Genomic DNA, 15,370 nt, shown 5'->3' on the forward strand with positions numbered 1-15,370 from the left:
GTGCAGTGTACTGAGAGCTCGCAAGAAAATTTGTGCGCTAGCAGCGTATATTTGAGAGCTCTCTTTGCGGTTTTGTCCACAAACAGAGGAAATCGATGCATGAGCATTATATTGAGAAAGCTATGTTCATCATGAACTCAAGTTCATCACTTGAACTTACAGTGAATACAATAATATCAACAATAAAAAAAAAGAAAAAAAATCTGCATCTTGTCATGACATTGGAGTTTGCATATAGGCCTGTTGTGTCTAATATGAAAAGTCAAGCCATTTACAGATATTGCCAGATAATCACTTTACCTCTACCATACTTTTTACAGATCTAGATCATTTGTGATTCAGACTGTCATCCTTTCTTGCATTGTCTTAAGCCTTCACGTTGATAAATTATATACTATATTGTTAGTAGCCTGGATAGATCCCAGTCATTATGCTACATATTGCTTTCTACTGGATGTAAAATGCTGCAGTACACTGTCATTTTATAATGTTAAGTTCTCATTCTGTAGTTATTTTGGTTAAAGTAACTAAAAAAATATATAAGAGTCACGTAACATATTACAATTCTGAGACAGTAATATTGTAAGGTAAAGGGATTACTTTTAAATAACAGCAACAAGTAATCTGTAATGTATAACAGTTTGGAAGTAACTTGCACAACAGTGATGATAATACAGTCACTAATTGCATTGACCATGAGGCAAAGTAACACCACCCTGCTGAAAAAAAAGGTTTTAGGTGGTTGACCAGCCTGGTTTTAGAGGGGTTTTGGCCATTTCCAGGCTGGTTTCTGTTGTGATTATGTGTTATGATGTGTGTGACCTCTAGATGGCACCAGCAGTTTGTAAGGGGTTTTGTGAGATGGGAGAGTGCGTTAGAATAAGAGTATTGGGCAGACTGTACTTGTAAATAAAGAAGACACTTGTTCCAACTTGGCGTCATTATTACAAGACATGAACATTACAGTTTCCAGTTATTTCCAGCCTGGTCTGGGAGATGACCAGCTAAAACCAGCTTGACCAGCCTAACCAGGCTGGGAGCCCAGCCAAAACCAGTTATGTCCAGCTTAAACCAGAGAAAAGGTGTCCAGGCTGGGTCATTTTCCAGCCTGACCATCTACCAGGCTGGATATGGCTGGAAACCAGCCTGTAAATGGCCAAAAAACCTCTAGAACCAGGCTGGTCAACGAGCTAAAGCCAGCCAACAAGCCTGGGTTGGTTTAAGTTGTTTTTTAGTAGGGCAACTTGCATTAAATTCTAGGCTTATGCTAGTTTTGTTAAATACAATAAGCATACAATAAATGTAATACACCAACAAGACGCTGCCAGAAACTTGTATTATTGTCAGCTAAGTGAAGTAACGGATTGTTTTTGAAGTAATTTATAAAGGTGCCTGATAACATAACAGTGCCTGCGCCTCAATGTGCATACTGTCCACCCTAAAGTATTGAATATTACAAATGTTAACTAGATTCTTAAAGTTTGAGGACAAACTTTGAGGCAGGCTTGTGAAAGCCTGATGGTAATAGTTTATTTAGTTTAAACAGTTTTAAAAAGTATGAAAAGATGATAGATAGATAGATAGATAGATAGATAGATAGATAGATAGATAGATAGATAGATAGATAGATAGATAGATAGATAGATAGATAGATAGATGATAGAGGATGTGCTAGCATGAGTCAAACAAGCCAACCCCCGCTTCTCTAAGATATAGCTGCTGTTAAATCGTTGCTAGGTTAGTCTGTTTTGTTGCTATGGAGTTGATTGACAGTTTAGACTGATGATGTATCAAAGCTTCTTGCCAGTATGAACAGTTAAAAGCAACACATGTCTCTATCACACTGCAGCACGACGATATCAGTCTGAACCTCTATAATGGCAGTCTATGGGATCGTTGCTAGGGTGCCGTATCTGGTTGTTAGGGGTGTGGCTAGAAAGTTAAAAGCTCATCAGTTATTGGTAGTTTGGTAGTCTGAGTTAATTGAGTCCAGTTAAAAGTCTGTGCGACAGTTTCATGTAGAGTTATGAGCTCACAAAGTTTGACCCAATGTAAAGTCAATGAGAGTCTTTTGCAGTGGAAGTCTATGGGACAGTTTCTAGGGTCCCAAAAGTGGTTGCTAGGGTGTGACCAGAAAGTTAAAAGCTCATCAGTTATTGGCAGTTAGGTAGTCTGAGTTAAATGAGCCCAGTTAGAAGTCTGTAGGACAGTCTGATGCAGAGTTATGAGGTCACAAAGATTGGTCCAAGGTTAAGTCAAAGGGATTTTTCCGACAGTCCCGGGACGTTTTTCGGAAAACCGAAAGTCGGATCAGTCGGAAAAGATATAGCAACCCGAGTCAGACCAGTTTGGAGGTCTGGTGTGAGTTTGGTGGTCATAGCTTCAAAGCTCTAGGAGGAGATAGAGTTTAATTTTTAGTTTCAGAAGAAAAATAGGATAACAATAGTCTGGCTTGCTACACAAGCCAGCCTAATTACCATATGAAACATTGAGAAGTAGGTATATTGATGGTTCACATAAATCGTTCATAACGGAGATTCAATCACAAATGAAACGCTCCCTCCGTTTTAGAAGTGAAAGCAGGAGAGGGGTGTGCTTCAGGACATGCATTAGATAAAATTTAACATGGTGGGAGATGCATTTCCATTCACACAAACATTCTTTTTGTTGCCAAAGCCCATGCTTTCACTTATCCATCGGTGTAGGAAAGTAATGTGAAATTATAATTTTCATAATTTAAAAAAATATTTGCATACAGACCACTGGGAAAACTGCCGATCATAGATGTATGTGTATCTATGGCTCTCGATGGCCAGTCCTCCACTGCATCTTGGTACCACATTCATTTCAAAAGAGCGCTACCCTGTACCAAAATGGTGGCTCTATTGACACACTCCTTTCAAATGGCAACAACAGTGTAGGCGACATGACATCTAATTTAAATATCTATGGATAAATGTAAACAAAGCTAATGTCCGTTTTGACTTTTCATATTGCATACAGAAACCGCTCTGGACACCTTTTCTCTTTATTAATATTGAGAACATCTATCAAGTAACATAACAAGTCATGAACTGATAAGGAGGTACTGGAAAGGTGACGCCGCAGGGGTTTAATGGAAAGGAACATAATACACCCATTTTCCTAATTTCGTAGTGTTTTCATAATTGTGCATGGCTTGTCATTTAAATAATCTTTGATCTCAAGGGCGCTCCCTGCACTGCAAAAAATGCTTTTCTTGCTTAGATTTTTTGTCTTGTTTCTAGTCTAAATATCTAAAATTTCTTATATCAAGAAGCATTTTCTAGACAAGCAAAACATATTGTCTTGTTTTGAGAAATAATATGCTAATATTGAGAGAGTTTTTCCTCAAAACAAGCAAAATAATCTGCCAATGGTGTAAGCAAATTAATCTTGTTTTTTCTTTTAACGCAAGATTATTTTGCTTACCCCATTGGCAGATTATTTAGCTTGTTTTAAGGAAAAACTCTCTTAATATTATCATATTATTTCTTAAAACAAGACAATATGTTTTGCTTGTCTAGAAAATTCATCTTGATTTAGGAATTTTTAGATATTTGGACTAGAAACAAGACAAAAAATCTAAGTAAGAAAAGCATTTTTTGCAGTGTGGTCATGATTTCCTTATTTATCTGAAAGATCCTACTTATTCAGCAGCCAAATGTTGTAGTTTTCACTGATTTCCAAGATGGTGCGCCATTCTAAAATGACTAAACCCCCCACAACATTTTTATCGTATTATCATTCATTGTTGAAAAGGGCTTAATGAACTTTCTGAAAGGTGATGTTATACATCGTGATCTGCTGAGTCAAAAAGAGAACTGAGCTAATTTGAACAATATGTCAGCCGTTTATGAAACAACACTTGTCAGCCACGTCCAGCACATCCTTTCAAATTGACTTTAAATTATATCAGCAATCATGATTCACACCACCGGGGAGTCGCTGCACCGTGATTAACAGGGATTATGAGTGATAAATGAGGCGTTTGTGAAGGGAGAATCTCAGGTGCCCTTGGCAAGATGTACTACATTGATGAGTGGAGAAATATCTTTGAGGAAAGGCACTGCAATGTGAATAACGTTTTCTAAAAGGGTATACATGTTTAAATGAAACCAAACAATGGTTAAATCTAATGAGCTAACGAGTTTCTAGCAAATAATCAATAGCAAATTTCATGAAAAAAGTGAACTCTGGATTCAAAATTGTTAAAACTTTTTGTTTCTTTCACAGGTTTTTACACAGTGTATTTTATTTATTTATTTATTTATTTATTTATTTATTTATTATTATGAGCAGCAATAGAAAATGGCAGTAGCAGTGTTATTGTTGTTATTATTATTTTTATTATTTTTATCATCATCATCATCACTATTTACTGTTGTTATTATTATTATTATTATTATTATTATTAATAATAATAATAATAATGATGATGATAATAATAATAATAATAATAATAATATTAACTGATTAATACTACTACTATGGCTACATCTAATAAAAAATGTACGGTCTAAAGGTTGGTATTATTAATAAGTATTCATTTATTAGTATTTTTATATTATACAGTACTATTTTTAAAAACTAGTAATTAATACTACTTTGTCTACTAGCATTAATAATTTAATATTATAATTTTGACTTGTTAGTGTTTTATTTTTTTGTAGTATATACTGTACTCATTTATTGGTACTTTACATTTATTTGCTACTAATGCTAGGATAAAACTACACTTGCCTCTTTTATTATTATTATTATTATTATTATTATTATTATTATTATTATTATTATTATTAATATTATTATTAATAATAATAATAATTAATAATTTATATTTATTATCATTAATGTTTACTTTTCCTAAAATTAATTGTCCCAGATTTTCTCTTTTGTTTGGACTTGTTTGTCAGATTCTTGATCTTCTATTTCCTGTCCACATTTTTCATCCTACACTTTCATTTTCGTAAATTCACCGTAAATTGATCTTTCTCAACAAAGCAGTGTAGAGTCTTACTAAGGTGTCAAGAAAATTGATAGGTGTTCTGAGTTGTTGTCATCCTGTTCTGAAAAGGTAATTGTCTCACAGTCAGTTTGTACAAAAACAGCATATAAAAAAAAAAGAGAGAGAAAAAAAAGATTGATGGGTAAAACTAGTTTCAGGTATATTTCACAGACTTTCATGAAATATAGATTAACCTCTGGCCCTCTGAAATATTCAAAATGTCCACTAAGTGGCACTGTTGATCTTCCCCACATAAGCTTTAAGAAAGAAATTAAATAAATCTGAATAAGAAACATATTAGTGTGCTTCGGCAAAGTCAACAATATGGTTATTTATTTATTTATTTATTTATTTTAACGGAGAGGCCATTAAAAAGTAACCTGCCGTTTACTTGGGTTGTGTTTAAAGCAGCTTTACTGCAGGATAAAGACTGGAGATTGAACTTCAGATGCAGCTTGTAATTAGATGACGCCATCGAAAGCCCTTTTCTTCCCACAAAAATAAGCCTTTTACAGCAATGCAAATGTTAACAGATTTGCCACAACAGAGGCAATTAAAAGACACGCATGCCATATAGATTATACGCTTTGCACATAAATGTACACATTCTGAATTCTTATTTGCAACCATGTTGATCTAAAAAATCCCAAACTTGGTACAAGTGCATGTTTTGTTAGAAACAGAACTGCCATATGATATTTTACACATTAAATGCAATATATTATGCTTAGAAATGAATAATTTCTTTCTTTAAGCCTAATCCAGCTACAGGGATACATTGAAATGTATTTTAAAATAAAATACCAAATACCTCAATTTTACGTGTATCAAAATAAACTACAAAATACAACAACAAATGTATCCAAATTAAATACTGTATTTTGTATTTTCAAATCACAACAAAATACTTTTACAAGGGAGCATGACATTTTTTCGCAAACCTTTCATCTATTGGCATATTCTAACAATCCTCTCACCGTTAGACTTAGTGAAGTAAACAATGATTGACAGCAACAGCGTTTCTCTGAGCAAGTTTAAGTCAGCTTCTCTGCCAACTTATTCACCTCTACACCTGTACTCGAGGAGGTATTCATAAACTTTGTTTCTCTTTCCTTTTAGTATAAACTTTGTACGCATTTAATACAGAAAGTTCTGTCTTGAAGATGTTTAATCGTAGTAAAATCCATATAATGCAGATAAAGAGTTGGAATATAGCACTAGATCTCTTCATTGTGTTTCCATTCAGTCAAATTCCCACCATCTCTCAACAGTCTTATATTTTAAAAGGGTGATATATGGAGGTTATTTTTTTTGTTCTCATATATTTTCTACATTTTTTTACAATTGAAATGTTCAATACTTAAAAACTACTAAAATCTCCAGTTTTAGTCATTTCCATGAATTGCAATTGTATTCATCAATGCACAACATAAAACATTATATCTCAAAAAAATGAGTTGCTGTTTCTGTTTTCGGAAAGAAACTCTTCATATATATATATATATATATATATATATATATATATATATATATATATATATATATATATATATATATATATATATATATATATCCTGCTGCTTCCATGTAATGGAATAACTATACAGTACTTGCAGATCAGCTGGCATCTGAAACAGTCAATAAAGTATTGAAGGAATCACCACTGTAGGATTTATTTTTATGTTGTTTGTCTTATTTACTTCTACATCAGTCCATCTAAAACTACTATTGTTTGTGCAGTTTACTCATTCTCACAAGCGTTTTTCAGTTCTTCTTTAACTGGAAGAGTCTCAGTTTACCCTTTTAGTGAACACCAGTAGAGCATCTTTACCTGTTTTATATTTAACTTCTATATTTCCCCCTGCAGCACTGAGAATGAGAATGATTATGTGCTGAAGGCTCCACATCCTGTTCTTAAGGACCAGCCTGATGTCACGAGAAAACGTAAGTATTTTACGTTTTGCCAGTTTAGTGGCTAATTGGTACGAATTCGTATGAGTTCAATCGTACGAAATGGTACGATTTTTAAAAGGAGGCGTGGCACCTGACCCCACCCCTAACCCCAACCGTCATTGGGGGATAAGCAAATCGTACTAAATTGTACGAATTAGATCGTACGAATTAATACGAATTAGCCACTAAATGAAAAAGTTACGAATTGCCGTGAGATTGTGTTGTAAGGACTGATATTTTATTCCATCTCATTTCTTAAGCAAATGTGGTCTTAGCATTATGCAGTATACTATTTTAATGACTATTGAGTTTTGTTGCCATTTGTCTGCTATTTTCTTTATGTGTGTTGCATAATTTCCACCTTTACTCCAAGCATTGACCACATTCCTTATCAATTTTCTGTTGTGATCTCAAGCCTATAACTAACAAAGCATCATCATTTACTGTATTTTAAACATACAAGCATACACTAAAGTATTTTGATACAAAATATTAAACCATTTTCATAAAACCTATCAAATACAAATTACAAAATACTATTTTGTATTTGAAATACATGTATCATAAATACTGCCCATCCCTGTCCAGCTATTTATCAAAATTTGCTCTACAGTAATGAAAAAAATAATAATTGTGGAATAATTAAGGGTTTGTTAATGTTTTTGAGAGAAAATTAATCAATCAATAAATAAATCATGAACAAAAACAGACATGTTGTGGAATGTTGTTTCAATGTAGAGTACTGTAACTGTTTCCTACCATTTGTGAATGTATTGTAAAGTGTATGATTCCAAGATGAATTGTCAACTTCATCAGTCCAGTCTTAAAGGGGTCAAAAACCAGAAGCGTACTGTAGCGCCACACAGCGCCATGCATTTTAGAATTCTAAACATAGGTTTCTGTCAGGGTACACACACCGGTGCCACAAGTCGGCGGTTGTCCTCGGCAACCAGCCATGACTCAGGACAATGTTCATATTTCTGCCGCACCACAGAGTGCCCTCTGAATAATATTAATTATTATTATTATTCTGTCCCAATCAATTGTTGCTTAACCAAAAATTTAACAGAAAGAACAAGAACAGCAGAAAGTAGATTAGGTAACTTAGTGACTTTACTGGCAATTGTTCTTGTCAACATGTTTTTTTTTTTTTGTAAAACTACAACAAAAAGAGAAAAATGTCATTATATATATATATATATATATATATATATATATATATATATATATATATATATATATATATATATATATATATTTATATATATATATATATAATAAGGTCAAAACCACAAGTGGCGACTGCACAACATTGATAGTGATTCAAAAGGATGTTTTGGGGGGCCCAAATTTTGCTATATTTTCGATATTAGTTGTGGGTCAGAGGGAGGAGGAGTCGGAGGGCTGCAAATGGCTGGCGGGCCGGCAGTTTGAGACCTCTATTTTAAAGAATGTTGGAAACTCATACCCATTGACTTCCATATTTTTTTCTTCCATATGGATGCCTGAAATGGCTACTGGTAACAATAGTAAATAAGCCATACAGATTTGAAATCATATGAGTGTTTGGTAAACTGTGAGTACATTTTCAGTTTGGGGTGATGTCTAAAAACACAAAAATATATTTTTAGGTCTAACTCTGCTATTATTTCATAACCTTACAATTATAAGGTTCTATCTGACATATGTGTTAAATTTGAGTTATTGACTTATTCTTATTAAATGACAAATTATTTACATTATGGGATGTTTTTTATAAGTTGTTTACATTTTAAGACTTTTTATAAAAAACAAAAAAACAAACAAACAAATAAATGTTACACACATACTGTTTGCCATGGAATGCAAACAATATTTCTAAATCATTCAGAATGCAGAAAGAACCTTAAAATTCCAAGGTGACAATTTTTCAGAGTACAGTAGGTTTACAGTAGTGCTCAAAAATCTGGAAACATTAAGTTTTTTGAATGCTTTGAAGTCTCAAAATTGATCAAAGACAATAAATGAATATTATTACAAGTCAAATTGAACATTTTCAGTATTAAAAGTCACATGATTTGCATAAATAATTTTATTAAGCTGATTTGCTAGTCTATAATTGAATTTTATTCCCCCACGTCATCCAGACTGAACCCATTGCTACCATCAATAATAACAATAATAATAAAAGCACACAGTCTGAAGATTAGACGAGCCGCAGACACACAATCAGCAGCTTGGCCCTGAATGTCAGCAAGAGAAACTGAAGGTTTTCTTGCTGAAAAGAAAGCGCTTACAGAGACAAATAAAAAAGTGTCTGGTGATGTAACGGTGGAAATGGCGAGCTGCTCTGCTGAGCTGGAGACCCCACTGAAGGAGGTGTTGTGACAGCTCCGCTTTAGCTGCTGTTTGAGATTTTGACAAACAATTGTGAAGCACTATCAGAGAACACTCTTACTGACGCTGTTTACTGTTATCCACCAACATGAGCGGTGAAGTACACTTTTAAAAACCATGAGCTCGAGCAAAACACTTGTTCACAGTCACCTGGCCAGTTGAGCATATGTTGTAGATTGCTAATATCTTGCAGATTATCAGTTAAAATATCTATCTATCTATCTATCTATCTATCTATCTATCTATCTATCTATCTATCTATCTATCTATCTATCTATCTATATATATATATATATATATATATATATATATATATATATATATATATATATATATATATATATATAGTACAGACCGAAACTTTGGACACACCTTCTCATTCAAAGAGTTTTCTTTATTTCCATGACTATGAAATATGTAGATTCACATTGAAGGTATCAAAACTATGAATTAACATAAGGGGAATTATATACATAGCAAAAAAAGTGTGAAACAACAGAAAATATGTCATTCATATGCCATATGTCATTTTCCCAAGTGTATGACTACTGTAAAAAATATCAGCATTTGGTACATACTTTAAGTATTATCTTTGCTTGAACTGACCTGATTTAATTCTGTTTCAAGAGTTCACACTTAGATTTTGCTGGACAACTGTAAGCAGGTTTGGCATGCTGTCCCGGGAGAGAACCCTGAGCTCGGAGATAGTTGAGCCCAGGGTGACTCCCCTCACATGGTCCATAGACCATGTGAGGGGAGTACGAGATCAGGTGGTTCTCGAGAGCTCCCCTTTTGTAAAGGAGGAAAGGAGGAGAAAGGGGATGGATGGGGGGTTTCTTCGGAAAAAGAAGATAAGGGAGTAATATCTAGCTAGGATACTTATAGTGAGTTAGAATAGATCTGATTGGCTAACTAATGAGTGTAGATAGGCAGCCAGCTGCAGTCAATTATATCACGTGCTCCTCTCGAAATTAGTTTGAAAAACTTCACTTATATGAAATGAACCTGCTCCTACGCAGGCTTGAGCTACCTGTACTGTTACTATGACAACAGGTCAGATGAGTTTTGAAGAGCAAAACGATCCTGGATCGTGTCAAATCATCAACATCCAAATCCAGCTAATTGAGTAATCCACGGACGAAGAACGAACCCTTGGTCAATGCCACACTGAGTTCTAGCAGCAGACACATCTCTAGAACAACTGTAAGAGGAGACTGTATGAATCAGGCCCTCATGGTAGAATACCATGCTAAAGACAAGCAACAAGCAGAAGAGACTTGTTTGGGCTAAAGAACACAAGGAATGGACATTAGACCAGTGAAAATCTGTGATTTGGTCTGATGAGTCCAAATTTGAGATCTTTGGTTCCAACAACTGTGTCTTTTTCATACTCACACTATGTACAGTTCCCTCGAATCGGGCCAAAGCACGCTTGTCCAAACCCCCCACCCCCCCCGTCTTCCCCGAATCGGGCCTGAGCACGCATCTGTCATTGATGCTGCGCCGTTCAGTAAGTGCTCTCTCTCAGAACAGTGGAGATTTCTCTAGTTTTATCACTCTAGTCCTTAGGGTTGCGGTGACATGCAGTCAGATATTTCGCCGAACAGATCAGCCACTTTTGACGCTCATAAACAATCATAAAGCCCTCGTGCTGCAGGAAATAGGAGGTTTGCTGAAGGTGCGCAGCTGTCGTGCAGTGAGGGGTTTGAGTATTTAATAAACTCCGACAGTTTACGTTCACTGAACAGTAAGAATGATTAAAAAATCCATATGAAACAGCCCCTTAAAAGTCACGTCTCACTTTCAGTTTCAGGCTTTGCGCTCACACACAAGGGTACCGCGCCAAAGCCCAAGTGAACCGCGCTCAGAGCCCGATTCAGAGAACTCACACTTCTCAAACGATCCGGGAAACAGGCCTGGGCACGGTACGGATAGCATAGTGTGAGTAGGCCCTTTGTGCAATGCAGAAAAGGTGAATGGATGGACTCTACATACCTGGTTCTCACCGTGAAGCATGGAGGAGGAGGTGTGATGGTGTGGGGGTGCTTTGCTGGTAACACTGTTGGGGATTTATTAAAAATTGAAGGCATTCTGAACAAGCATGGCTACCACAGCATCTTGCAGTGGCATGCTATTCCATCCGGTTTGCGTTTAGTTGGACCATCATTTATTTTTCAACAGGACAATGACCCCAAACACACCTCCAGACTGTGTAAGGGCTATTTGACCAAGGAGAGTGATGGGCTGCTGCGTCAGATGACCTGGCCTCCACAGTCACCGGACCTGAACCCAATCGAGATGGTTTGGGGTGGGCTGGACCACAGAGTGAAGACAAAAGGGCCAACAAGTGCTAAGCATCACTGGGAACTCCTTCAGGACTGTTGGAAGACCATTTCAGGTTACTACCTCTTGAAGCTCATCAAGGGAATGCCAAAAGTGTGCAAAGCAGTAATCAAAGCAAAAGGTGGCTACTTTGAAGAACCTAGAATATGACATATTTTCAGTTGTTTCACATGTTTTTGTTATATAAATAATTCCACATGTGTTAATTAATAGAGTTGATGCGTTCAGTGTGCATCAGAACAGCAGAGTCACTCGCTATTTTCAAAAAACGACTAAAAAGTCAACTATTTAGTCTCCACTTCACTTCCTAATCTGCAATTGCCTCTCTGAATATCACACTAACTGTACCCAAAAAAATAAATAAAAAAAATACTAATACTACTAATACTTTCCTTCTTAGACTTTACAGACCTGAAACTTGCCTATAGCGCTTATTCATTGTTGCTCCTATAGTTGTGTAAATTGCTTCCTTGTCCTCATTTGTAAGTCTCTTTGGATAAAAGCGTCTGCTAAATGACTAAATGTTAATGTAAATCTACAACTTTCATAGTCATAAAAATAAAGAAAACTCTTTGAATAAGAAGGTGTGTCAAAACTTTTGTCATGCACTTTGTGTGTGTATGTATAAGAATGGAGCAAGACTTTAAATGTAGCCTAAATCTGCCAAAACAGGGCTGGAATTGCTAAAATAGGATACATCTTTATAATATCCATCAGTCACTTGGCTTAAATCACAACAACACCTGACAAATAGAGAAATTAATTAGATTCTGATATATATGTCACAAAGAATATATGCACCAGTGCATTCAGAGCACAAATAGAGTCAGTATTCATTTCATGACCGGTACGTTATGAAAAGCAATCATATTTTCGTAAACTGACAATCACCCCATGTCCATAACCGTTTATGGGCTGGTATTGCATATAATGTAAGTATCTCATATGCATATTACATTTTTATGCTGTTTTGATTGTGCCCTGTTCTGCATAATGTGTTATTCCGCATAACTCTAACTGTAATTGTAACTCTCTCGCACTATTACAGGCCCCCTGAGCACTTTACAAAGGTTTTATTCATTATTGGCAAACCCATGTCCTTTCCCGCAAGCATGCCATTGTGGTTTGCATTTAATAGAAGCAAACTTATCTGGCTGAATGAAATGAGCTTGTGGTAAGAGAGGGAAGAGTGAATGTTTATCTGTGAAAGAGACTCCCACCAGGGACATTATGCAGAGGGGGAACTCGATGAGCTAAAGCGAGCTTAGTTGCTGTTGGCATTTTCTGTACAAATTGTACTGTTTATCTGTGTTTTTTGTCCCCTTCTCAGTTTCAGTGCTCTGTACTCTGAACAAATTACTATTCCATAAATAATTAAAAGCTATATTATTTAGTTTTCACCTTGCTCACATGTTTGTTTTAAAATATTACATTGAATAGAATTATATTAAATCATTTTAATTTCATTTTATTTTCGCCACAATTTGACAGCTGTAGTTTGAAAGTTTCTTTATAAAATACAACAGATGTCTCCTCGGGGTCTTGTGTTTTCTAAGATGAGTATGGAATGCAAGATTAGCTTTTATTAGTCCAGTTAGCTTTATTTATTCTTTCAGTGCAGCATTAGGTCTTAAGCTTAATCGGTTTTCAGAAACACAAAATGGCAAAAGTTATGCTAAAAAAAAAAAAAAAAGTGTATTATTATTCAACTTGATTCCATTCCAATTTTGTTTTCATAGTCTAATTGCACTTAAATCAGTTATTTTGCTGAATACAAAATGACAAGTTTTAGATAATTTTGGATGTAATCTGAGAATTGTCTGACCCTCCATGGAGTCAATATTCAAAACATTGACAGAGACCTGTCCTGTTATACATTTTCACTTTTTAAACTGTAGTCAGTGTGTGTTTGGGCATAAACACATATACTCAGTTAAAATTCCTCGAAATTCACTCCAAAAAAAAAAAAAAAAAAAAAAAAAAAAATATATATATATATATATATATATATATATATATATATATTTTTTTTTTTTTTTTAATGCCTTTTAAGAACAATAACAAATGGCTCATTTAGACTACAAGCATTGGTTTCCTTTAGGGTTGGATTTCGTTCTGAGTTATTTCAATAACTGTGCTAGATTAATACTTTTAAAAAGGTACCTGTAAAACGGTAAAAAAAAAAATATTTTAATAATTTTAACTAAACATTACAATGGAAAGTATACATCAATTCATATTTTATATATTGTATTGCATTAATATATTTTTTTTGATCATTTGTTATGCAAGATTTGCATTATGCAATTAACATCACATTAGCTTACTACTGACCTGTGGAAAGGCTGTCAGCAAAATCAGTGAACTCCTTTTTTTTTCTAGGTTTGGGGCTTGTGACTACATTTACATGGACATCAGTAATCTAATGATTTGCATTTGGTTTTGTTTCGGTACCCAACGTTTCCAGGGTTTAATAATGTTGTTTAGAGCCTCAAATCCAGGCCCAAATTAAGAATTCAGAGGCCCCTGGGCACAATGTCTTGAAGGCCACCTACCTAGCCGCACCCTTATGAATTAAAAATAAGATTGATATAATATTTTTTAAAATAAAATTAATCCATAATATAATTTAAACAAATGATATACAGTATATTTCTAGTCTACAAAGATTTTACTTATTTGTAAAGCATTTAAAACACACTTTGATAAAAAAAACAATACTAATATAACTAGTGAAAATAATGGATTTTTTTTACTTGTTCAGTGAAGCAGTACAAAAAATGTATATTTAAGGGTATTTTTAATGTATAACTTTGACAAACTTATGCATATTATTTGGATATAACACCTCTCCAATCCAGTTTTATAAATCTGAGTCCTCCATAATACACACGGTTAATAATGATTCCTAATTGTCTTCTTCGAGATGACCAGTTGGCAAAATCTAATATGTAGTGGGGAAAAAAGAAATTAGATCCTGGATTCGAAACCATGTTCATAATCGATCGCGTCAAAACATGTTGCCATGCACTTTACGAGCTACGCCACTCACGCTGCTGTCTATTGCGCTCTTTAGTTATGTTGTCTCTGTCAAACAAAAGGTGATGGGCTTGAATCACTTAACTAGCTCATTCCAACAAGGTGCACTATTTGGACCTAGCCTAAATAGATACTTCAAAATCTGTATTTTTCTGCCCTCGCGGGGAGCCCTGCTCAAATCCCACCTTTGGAAATTCAGTACAACAACAACATTACCTCTTTGATACAGTATGTCTTGTTGTATTCATCTATGCAAAGCTTCAACTTGATTCTCTTGACTTATATTATTGGCTCAAATTGACTATATTGTGAAATTCATTTCGATATATTTCGATTCTCAAATATGTCCTTGAGTAAGTATCTTGTTGTTTAAATATCTTAACAACAATCTTATGATCTGATCTATAACAGCTGAAGGGTGCTGCCATGTTAGTCTGCACTGTGGTGGAGAGATTTGAGCTGCTGGATTTGCAACATGTAAACTCGTTAACTTCTCACAAATGGCATATTATGTCATATTATGCAGTTGGTAGCTCTCACCTCATAGCAAGAAGGTTGTTAGTTCGAGTCTTGGCTGGGCCAGTTGGCATTTCTGTTTCCTCCAGGTGATCCGGTTTCCCCCACGGTACAAAG

General features: G+C 34.8%; 1 long non-coding RNA gene across 2 annotated transcripts in view; it reads left to right on the forward strand.

Annotated features, from left to right (window-relative positions):
• LOC147842819 (uncharacterized) overlaps positions 1 to 15,370 on the forward strand; it is a 69,482-nt gene that overhangs the window by 4,036 nt on the left and 50,076 nt on the right. For both annotated transcript variants that reach the window (XR_015498343.1, XR_015498344.1), the window contains exon 2: positions 6,894 to 6,970. This is a non-coding gene — a long non-coding RNA (uncharacterized LOC147842819). The remainder of the gene's footprint in view (positions 1 to 6,893; positions 6,971 to 15,370) is intronic.

This window comes from Danio rerio, chromosome 8 (genome assembly GCF_052040795.2).
Source record: "Danio rerio strain M-AB ecotype USA chromosome 8, GRCz13ab, whole genome shotgun sequence".
Classification (NCBI taxonomy): domain Eukaryota; kingdom Metazoa; phylum Chordata; class Actinopteri; order Cypriniformes; family Danionidae; genus Danio; species Danio rerio.